This window comes from Pyxicephalus adspersus, chromosome 1 (genome assembly GCF_032062135.1).
Source record: "Pyxicephalus adspersus chromosome 1, UCB_Pads_2.0, whole genome shotgun sequence".
In the NCBI taxonomy this organism is placed as follows: Eukaryota; Metazoa; Chordata; class Amphibia; order Anura; family Pyxicephalidae; genus Pyxicephalus; species Pyxicephalus adspersus.
Genome location: NC_092858.1, coordinates 40,446,733 through 40,457,388, shown reverse-complemented (window position 1 = coordinate 40,457,388; position 10,656 = coordinate 40,446,733). Strand labels below are relative to the sequence as shown.

General features: G+C 35.1%; 1 protein-coding gene across 1 annotated transcript in view; it reads right to left on the bottom strand.

Moving 5' to 3' along the window:
* STAC3 (SH3 and cysteine rich domain 3) overlaps positions 1–9,993 on the bottom strand; it is a 52,582-nt gene extending 42,589 nt beyond the window's left edge. The window contains exon 1 of the mRNA XM_072407656.1: positions 9,205–9,993. The gene's annotated coding sequence lies outside the window, so the exon portion shown is untranslated. The remainder of the gene's footprint in view (positions 1–9,204) is intronic.
* Between the last annotated feature and the right edge of the window lie 663 nt (positions 9,994–10,656).

Below are 10,656 nucleotides of genomic sequence, written 5' to 3'. Positions count from 1 at the left end.
TATGGACAGGCAAATATCTGTTCAGTCTTGGTGAGACATCTTCTCAACTATGCCAGAATTTTCCTTGTACTATGTTAATTTAGAGATAGATAGCTATTCCAATGCCCCTGTCATCATTGAAGTGGATAACCAACCATGCAGTTGGCTGCTTCCAGGCACATAGCAGGCTGCTACCGTGTGCCCAGAAGTGGTAAACTGCACCACAAGTAAGCAAAGTTGCATACAGGGACAACTGTAATAACTGTAATAACTGCTTATGTGCCAGAAATATAGCATCTTCCTTCCATCCTCTTTAGTATGTTAGAAAGGATGATGAGGAGCAAAGAGGTGTTTCTCGCTCCCTTGAGGAACCAATTTAGGCGAAACGCGCCAGGGTTCCAAACTTACATTCCTGCTACAATTAATATAAAACAACCCTTTATAGGATTATGGACTATTTAATAACCATTAGGAACATTTTTTATAGTATTTAGTCTAAAAAAAATTATAAAAGGTTGCCCCTAGGGGTGAGACTACAATTTAATTGCAATAATAATGTTAATATATTTGACTTTATTTGTGTGTGAAAACTAACACTTACAAATATAAGATTGCTTTTAAAAAAAAAAACTCTTTTCGCCTCATCATTTTTTCTAATGTACTTATTATTCAGGGGTTAGCAGCAACATTCATAGCTAGACTATCTAAAGTACTAGGCATCATCTTCATTTTCTGTTCCTCTTTAGTATGACAACGTTGTGCAGTATTATTGGCTCTGAATTCCAATGCACATGTTGTCAGTCCTGCCTACTTTATTTCTGATGGATTACAAAAAACACATGTCACTTCTCCTCTATAACCCTCTCCTCTCCATAGGCAAAGGGCATAGTGAGGTATCAGATCACAAGATTTTGTGTTAAAATCAACAGGAATGTTTTGTACTTATTAAACAGATATCCCCAAACCCTTTTTATATTACATTTAGGAAACCAAAAGGGAGAAAATAATAGAAGTTCATAATTGTCAAGGTTGGCATATGCTATACATTTTTTGTAGGTCCTTTTTTTTTTTTTTTACAGAGATAGAAGAAAGCATGGGAAAATGAGTCATTTGCTCCACCTGCTGGTTAAAAAGGCTAAAGTATAACTTTATTTTGACATTTTACTGATTCTGTCTACTAAAACCACTTAGCCAGTTCATGAATCCTCAGTTTCTGTAGCTGACTAGGGCTAAATGTTTTTCTAGGATGTCTGGTAATCTGAGTAAAAAGGTTCATGGAATCCTGGGTGCTAGGCAGGGGATTACCAAGTGGATTTTAAACCAGACCTTTTTTATTTCCACGGAATAAACACAGTTTTCCAATGTTATCGACAGATTCCTTCCGGTAATGTTAGTTTCTGCAGTTTTTTATTTGCTTTTAACCACACCACCCTATAAGTTCTTATTTGTGTGACTAAACCATACATATGAATGGCTTAAACCTAAAGCTGAGTGGTTGGGGGAGATAGAAAAATGGCAGGGTTAGCTGTCAGTTTAAATTAATCCTCAGGTAATGTATGTTCTCATTTCAACTGCTGTGTTCCAAACGGATTGTTCCAAAACGTTGTTGTCAGCCAGTTTAATCATTTTATGCTAAATGTAAATTACAGACACTGGTCAGACTGAACTTGCATTCCCTATATATATACCATTACAGGTTTGGCACCAAGTGGTTGGCAATGACTGTTCTTGTTAAGATAATGTAAGATTTATTAATCACTCATCCAGAATATGTCTCGGACTGTTCAGTACACCAGTGGTTAAAACGTAAGGCAAGGATAACAAGAGACCCACATAGCGCTCCTACCCGGGATTATGGGAGTGCACTATTTTGGTTGACTGTGTAACTGTAGACTCAGAGATATTAAAAACCATGTTTGATGTCTGGCAACAGCTGTACCATGTCTGTACCACTCCGATATTTGAAGTCTAGTAGTAGACAGGGAAACAGGGAAGTAGTATGTTATACTTTAACTCATCCGCTGAAATTAGGATTAGAATTTGTAAACAGTTTACTGCCCTTACTAAGTGTCAAATATTCCCAAACAGGGATTCAGAGGAAGATTTCAACTTCTGGTTTACAGATTGTAACATCATTATACAAAAAAATCTATGTGCATCTAGACACAATTGGAAATGCCAATGTAAATATATATATTATAGCAGTCAATAGGATGCTCATTTTTAGTTTCTTAATTAATAGGATCCAAGTAGTCATATATTTTACAAATTGAAAATGAAAGTAGGTAATTGGCTACAACAGATAACATTTAAAGCCAACCCCTGAACAGTAAAATTATATGAAACCAAGTAAATATATATTGATGGTACAGCTATGAACCCGTATATAATTCTTTTTTGCTTGTAACACAAACCAGAAGCTCTAACTACTGTCGATATAGTGTGCTGATATGGTGTTAGTTTATCCAGACTTTGCAGCTGGGTCTATTTCTTTGAGCTCTCATTTTTAGCTGTGGAGGGTCCCAGGTCATTCTACAAGGATTCTGAAATCTTGTGAAGGAATTACAAAGACTAACGCAGCTACATGAAAAGTCACAATGTGCAGCAGGTACTTGTAAAATTCACTTTATGGCTACAGCAAAGGATATATTTGGGTCCATGCTGTGCACAAATCATTGGTAAACATACCTCTTGTATTATTACGTTTTGTATTACGGTAAATTTATGCTTGTGTTGATAAAGAAACGTCTGTTCAAAACCTGATGTAATGTGTACTATGACTCCCCATTTTCCCACAATACTTGTAAAATTCCTAAAAACCTTCCTATATTCCTAAAACACAATATTTGAAGTACAAAACTGGAGCATATAATGCAGACTCTGCAGATATTAGGATTTTCAGACTGCTTACCCACCATAAATATTAATAGGCACCCTTCCAAGTGGGCCAAAGTAATAGTTACATGTACATAAGTATTCCAAATCCCAAAACGCTATTGAGGGTTATTTTAACAAAACCATCAAAAAACAAAACAAAAAAAAAAAACAGTACAAGGAATGAAAAAACAAAAATCTAGGGAAACCAATGACCTTCTTTTCTTTGATTGCTTTTCATCTGTTCAACATACCATTGACAGTGTTTTTTAGCATCTCTTTAATAACTTCACTGAAATGTTTATCCTGCCAAAAATGGAGCTTTCTGTGCTCCCAGTCTGTCCTGCAAAAATTATATTGTTCCCAGTTCTCATTGTGGACCACAAAATTCCACCGTAATGTATATAAGGAGAGAGGTGTTCTGTAGTCCTAACAAATCTTCTGTGTTGACAATGCTTCTCCTTAATTGATACAATACAAATTGTGAGAATTGTCACCCTAGGATATGTGGTGTTTGTGGCAGGATATCCTGGTAAACATAAAATCAAACAAGTCTGGAAAAGAAAACTAATGTAGACACTTAATAAAAGGACTAGTAAACTGCAATATATTACATTTTTGATCTTGGATTTACTGTAGATACGATTTAATCATAGAGTTCTGTATGATGAGGTCCATTGCTGGGAGCTGGTAATATGCTATACATTCAGTATAAGATAATGGTGCCCAGCGGCCAAATGATCAGAAAAGTACAATAATGTATACGTGTTTTTAACCATTACTTAAAAATGTTTGCATACATCCAGATGAATTTTTAATTCACCTTTCTATCAAATAACTTTCAAAGTTGAATAAAATTCATTTATTTACACATTAAAAAGAGAGAAATATCTACTATCTTTTATAAATATACAAACAAAATATCAAAATGTTGATGCATTTCACAGAATCTGCTTCCCTCAGGAGTTTTTAGACTGGCATTAGAGTTCCACTATAACAACAACAAGTACATGTTCAATTATAGCAAAATGCCCCCAAAGTCAATCATCAAATAATGTAATGAACATGCACACATACTTGATATCTATTAAAAACGTTTTTTGTTTTTACATTTTACATTCAGATACTCTTTTGTTCTTGTTCCTTTAGGTCTGATTTACATATTTGTAACATCAAAAAAATCTAATTTTGAAATAAGGGCAGAATAATTAACATGTTAAAGGGGAAGGGCAACATAGACAGACACTGTTAGGCCAGCACAGTGTGGCCAAATAATTACACTCAGATATGGAATTGGCCAATTCACTACTCTCATTCAAGGTTTGATCGTCATGTTGCGTACCCACAAATGCTCCTGACTCCTGATGCACGTGCAAACCCACAAGAAAAATATTCTGATGGATGGGGGAAATCTTCATCATATCTTTGAAAGTTCTCTGGCCCTGAGGTCACCACTTGGAGATTCTAATCTATAAGTGCTGGGCAGCTGATAGGAGATGTCCATGTTTTAGGCTAAAGATACGTACACTAATGTCGCCTGAGATGAACAATCATGATCTGCCCTGGTAGACTGATGAACAACTAAGCAGGGAAGATGATCAATATACCCTCCTATAGAGGAAAGCACAGCAGGGTGCTACTCACTCAGCCTCCTTTCTCACCTCTTTATAAAACTGTGTGCATAGCACTTGTTTGTTCATCTGTCACTGAAATCATAATAAGTCTCCTGTAAAACTTCAAAAACATCTCCCTTATGTATGGATAATTTTTGATACTAATAAGGAATTGGAGTATATGTACACCAGTGTTAAAAACAAAATTAAACCTTAAAAATTGCAAGCAGGCTGTTTTCTTATTGCAGAAAGGATGGGCAACATCTTCTCTGCAATAAAACAAACTTTTATACTAAACGTACCTCTCCTCATTCCTTTACCAGTGCCAACATTTTCACTCGTCCTGTTCCCAGTTTGGGATCTTGATTGGCCAAGTTAAAATGATGTTTTATTCAGGTGTGCTGGTCGCATACACAGCTCAGTGTATATGAAAGAGAAGACTACAAACAGGCAGGTAAATGTATTGTACTGCAGAGGAGACATAGCTTGTCCAATCTGCAAAAAAGAGCCCATCTGCTCGCAATTCGTTGATTTTTAAGTTTAGTTCCACTGTGAACTGCATTTGTATCTTCATTGCTACAATCTGTTTAGAGATGATTTGTCTCTATTGTAAAAACTTTCTTATTCTCACCTGAATCAAAAATACAACATTTGAGGGGAAGTTTGACAGCTGTCTAGGACTTTTTTGTGACATTTTTGTGAGCGGCTTTAGGGGATTTGCTTAATTGGGCAGGATATTTTACAAAAATGTTAGGCATACTGCATTTAAAAAACAAAAAAAAAAAAAAAACAGTATATGGCAATAGTGAACAAGCCCCTAGAAGTGATTTCCTCTTCCTACTTTCCTACTTTGTGAATTCATTTAAACCTACTAGTGTGTCTTTGTAACCATATCCAAAACTAAATCTTTGGAACACATACATTTTGGACCTGATTTATTAAGCTCTCCAAGGCTGTTTACACTTCCATCAGTGAACCTGGATAATCCAGCAAACATGGAATGGATCTGGTCTAGGATTGAAAAGATTTGTTAACAAATAGCAAATGCCTTTTAAGAAATGCATTCCAGGTTTGCTGGATCACCAGCTGAAAGTGTGTTCTCTCCAACCTTGGAGATTTAATAAATCAGGCTTTTTATCTTTAAAATGACTGCCAGCATAAACATCTAAACCCAAATGAAACAAAATATACTCCTTTTCCAAATACCCTTAAGGTGCACCTAGCTTTAGATTATGTAAACTGTAATTTCTGACCTGGTTCTAAAAATACAGCTTCTCTGCCTTTATACCTGACCCAGAATGATTATGCTGCTTGGGGATTCAGATAATTGATATAAAGTTCAGCTTTACATACAGGTAGGCAATAAGAGTACATAAACTCACAGTGAAAGGGCCGAATTAAAGCGGAACTACAATTCTTCCCAAAGAAAAAATGTGCGATCAGACAGATTATTTATAGCAGAAGTGATTAAGGGGGTGTTTGTCACTTCCCTGCCTGTTCACTATCTTTATCAAAAAAATACTATATGATAAGATGCCAAAGTTATACCCCCCCAGGCCTGCCATTCAAGATGTCGGAAGTTCGGGAAATCAAATCGGAAACAAAAGAAGATGGTGTCGTCTGTGATGATATGGGAACAGGTGAATGTATTTAAAAAAAAATTCAATCAGGCAGGTAAGGCTGATTTTTTTCTGCAGTAAAGGATGTGCCCAGTCACAATTTTTTAATGTTAGGATTTAGTACTGCTTTAAAGTAATCATGTCTTTATAATTTGTAGACTGCTGGTCTTCACTTTAAGGAATGCCAGCCTATTAGCTGTCATGCCTATAGCTTTGGCTTTAGTGCTGTCACTGTGGACCCAAATTATTAAAGCTCTTCAAGGCTGGAGAGGATACACTTTCATCAGCAAACCTGGGTGATCCCGCAAACCTTGAATAGACCTGGACCAGGATTGAAAACATTTGCTAAAAAATAGCAAATTACCTTTGAAAGACCCATTCCAGATTTGCTAGATCATCAATGAAAGTGTATCTTTTCCAGGCTTGGAGAGCTTTACCAAATCAGGTACAGTGAATCACTGACCTAGAGCAAGTATAGAGACAATGAATGGCATTTTTCTGACACTCATCTGCAACATGATTGCTCCAGATATATGTCTCAAAATATATAATGAATTATTAAAAAAATTTTAAGGTAACTAGCATTGTACATATTTCAAGGTCTGAATTCATGGTTATCAGTTTATCTGTTGTCTATGCATATCTACATATCTGGATCATTTAGAGTTGTTTGTACTAAAAAATGCCATACAGTAAATACCTCTCAATGTGGTCTTATCACTCAGAAAAAAAGCAAAATTTTTTCCCAGCCTTTTTAGGCTCATCTAGCCTGGATATAAAGAGGGCCATCCATTGCCCATGTTAGGGCCAACTTATATATTATGTCTTAAAAGAATTGCTTTTTTCTCCAGATTTATTATTAGGGATGCAAAACTTGTCTCCCTTTGACTAGGAGTCACCCAGCCATTGTATTGCCATAAAAAAAAAAAAAACAGGGAATTAGATATTTCCTCAAACATTACCTTGTCCGAGTCTTCCAGAGCAATGTGTTTTAATGTCAGTAAGTAATTTATTCCCACCAATGGAATGTTTGAGGGAATTCCTGACTCCTTGTCTTAAAAATAGAACACATTGAGATTTATCCAAATCCCGAATGAAACATTCTAATGAATGAAAACAGCAACTTTAAAGATATTACATTTAGCAGTACAATGTGTTGTGGTGCCTTGATATTTCAACAGGCCTATATAATCAGTATCATAAAATACTATGTATCCTTCAGAAACAATATGGAGCTATAACATTAATAATATAGTTGTTGCAAGGGAAACAGAATTAAAAATGGGTACATGATTAAAATCAAGTAAATCAACATTGTCATACATGTACACTAAAAAACACTACTAGCATGCCACAAGCAACGATGACATGTCCATATCAGCCAATCAGATTTTCATATTACTGCTTTTTACTCTTTCTTTAGGAAATACGTTTATTGGACTGCTACTTTGAATTATTTGTGTTGAAAAATGTATGCTCATATTTCAGTATATAAGAAGATAAAAGTTTATATAGTATAGTTTACCCCTCTCACTTATGATTATACCAATAACTCAAACAAAACAAGATGGAGGATGAATGTTCATTTCAGTGTAGATAATCAAATGGATGTATTCTTTGGAAACATGTATCAGAATCATTTTATTGATGGTATTTTCAGTGCCCTTTTGATTCTGGGCTTTCAAAGGAGTTCAAAAAAGCTTACTTTTAATTAAGTTCTTATTATTAAATTATTATTAAACAGGATTTATATAGCGCCAACATATTACGCAGCGCTATACATTAAAAGTTCTTAGATACAGTTTCGAACACAACTTGAGTATAACACCACTTCTAGAACATATGGGGATAAAATATCCTTTAGGCCAAAGGAACCTTTTCATATTTCATCGTCTCCATGTAATCAATACCCACAATGGTATGTTTGCATACACTGTTTTCCATATGTCCTCGAATTCCCCTACGGCACCAAGCAAAGTCTGAACCCAATAAATGCAATGGATACTTCAATGGACAGTGTAGACATGGAGGAGCAGACATTTAATGACTACTTTCTCCGAAAAAACAAAATGCTCTTATTGAAAAACTCATATGAAATTAACAGAATATGTATTTGTTACAATCTCTCTTTAGGTACATGATCAAAATACATGACTTTATATTTTGATTGCACCTTAAGCTTATTATTCTGCAGCACAATAGGGATAGTTGCATAGTTACATAGTAAGTCAGTAAGTCTATCTAGTTCAACCACTAGGCAAATAAATATATCCCAGATATAAAACTCTATGGACATTGCTGATCCATAGGAAGGCAAAAAAATACTGGTACAATTTGCTCCAACAGGGGTATCCATTCCCTGAGGCAATCAGATGTTCCTTGAATCAACAGTCTCTGTTATCTTTAATTTAAAGCTTTATCATCGATTTTACACCAAAATGAAAAATTTCACATATATCTCACAAACCAAAACATTTCCACAATAAAATCTAAATTAAACTTGAATTCAAGTTGTATGTTGTAAATTATATACTTAAAAAATAAAAAATATACTTCTCATTTTCATTTGCCAGGCACTATTAGCAGATTTTTCTATAATTTATGAAGAATTCAGAGGGGGCCATGGAAGTCATTTCTTAGTTCATCCAAGTGGGTTAACCTGAACCCCATTACTATACAGATTTTACAACCCCATCTTTGGAGGTCACAACAGCTCAATCTTTCAAACTAACTAAAATTTATTTAAAAAAAAGTAATACACGCTAATGATAATACCCACAACTAGAAATGTAATTTAATCTTTAAATCAAATTATGTTATGAAGTTATGATTAGACTTGATTTTCTCAATGAAAACTATAATTTTCTAGTATTTTGTTACTTAATCCCTATGTATAGCTTGTTCATAATGACACCATGTATGTTACTTATTTTATGCTTTATGTACATTAATAAGTAAAAGAGGACACTGGCAGCAGGATGTCCAAGAATTTAGGAACAATGCCATGCAGAAATAAACCTGCTTTTACCTTGACTTAAAATATTTAAACAAATGTATTCAATATTTAATAATGCTTAAACTACATTTAAAAAAAAAAACGTTTTTTCTAAGTTTCTTACCGGAGTGTCACAGGTATAAATCCACTAGTGGTTTATTTCCCTTCACCTGGTTATCTGTACAGCCAAAGATCTGGTACACAGATGAGACCCTCACTCCTCACTGATCTCCCAACCATAAACTGCTCCTTGAATGTGGAGGAGTGACAAGTGTAGAGGTGACAGGACAGCTGAGATGCTAAGGCTGACACAGAGAAATAGGAGCCCTCATAAGCTACAAGTAACGTGGCTGCGAAGGCCCAAGCAAGAATTACAAGGGTGGAGGAGACAAGATAAAAAAAAAAATACAGTATGCGCTTTTGGGAGATAATTCTTTGAATGTGAGGTGTTAATAAATAGGAACAAATAAACAGCTGAGTTAAATGATTATGGTGCTAAAAAAAACACCAGTTCAATCTATTCTAAATTGTAAAACTTACATTCTTTGCATTCCTACAGACCCCATAATATTCTAAATATTGCTGCTGGCATTCCATGTCCCCTAAGGTGACACTTGGCATAGTGTGTGGCAATAAAGAATTCTATAAGTGTCTCTTCTTTCATCACAGGTTTAAAAACAGTGACTTCTTAAAACTCAAGCAGCTGTAGTGACGCACAAATATGATGCATGCAAGCATTGTTTTGTGATGACATATTTTTTTTTTCCACTTAGATGGTATTAATATCCACTAGATACATAACTGGCACAATTATCAAAGTCCTACAGTAACCAACAACCTCTAACAAATATCTAGAAAAAGAATTACAGACCAGGAACACATGCAGATCGGGGAAATTAGTGTTATGTTAGAACTCCATACTTGTCTTGGATCCATGGATCAAAGTTTTAAGCTATATATTATATATATATATATATATTATATATATATATATATATATAGCCTATTATTCCCTTTTCTTTAATTTCTTGATACATTTTTCTTCATATTTGGATTTTGGAATTGAATGTGCCATATTCCAAATCATTTGCGTGTATGCAAAGAAAAGCTGATGATTTTGAAGTTTATTCGCTCCTAAAAAACCCACTCATTCTGCACACAATTGTGCATCTATATATATATATTTTTTTTTTTCCCCCGATGGATGGATGGATGGATACACAGGAGATCTGGAGATTGGGGAAGCCACTTGCAGTGAGCTCATTGTTATGGTAAAGGAACCAGTTTGAGACAATTTGAGTTTTGAGACATGGTGTTATCCTGCTGGGAATAGCCATCAGAAGATTGGTACACTGTAGTCATAAAAATAGATGGACATGGCCAGCAACAATCTTAAGATTGGTTGTGGCATTTGCAATTGGTATGGAGTCCCAAGAAAATTAATCCCCCCACACCATTACACCACCACGAGCCTGAACCAAACAAGGCAGGATGGATCCATTATTTTATGACGTTGTTGCCAAAGTCTCACACTGCCATCCAAATATTGCAGGAGAAATTGAGACTCATCAGTTTT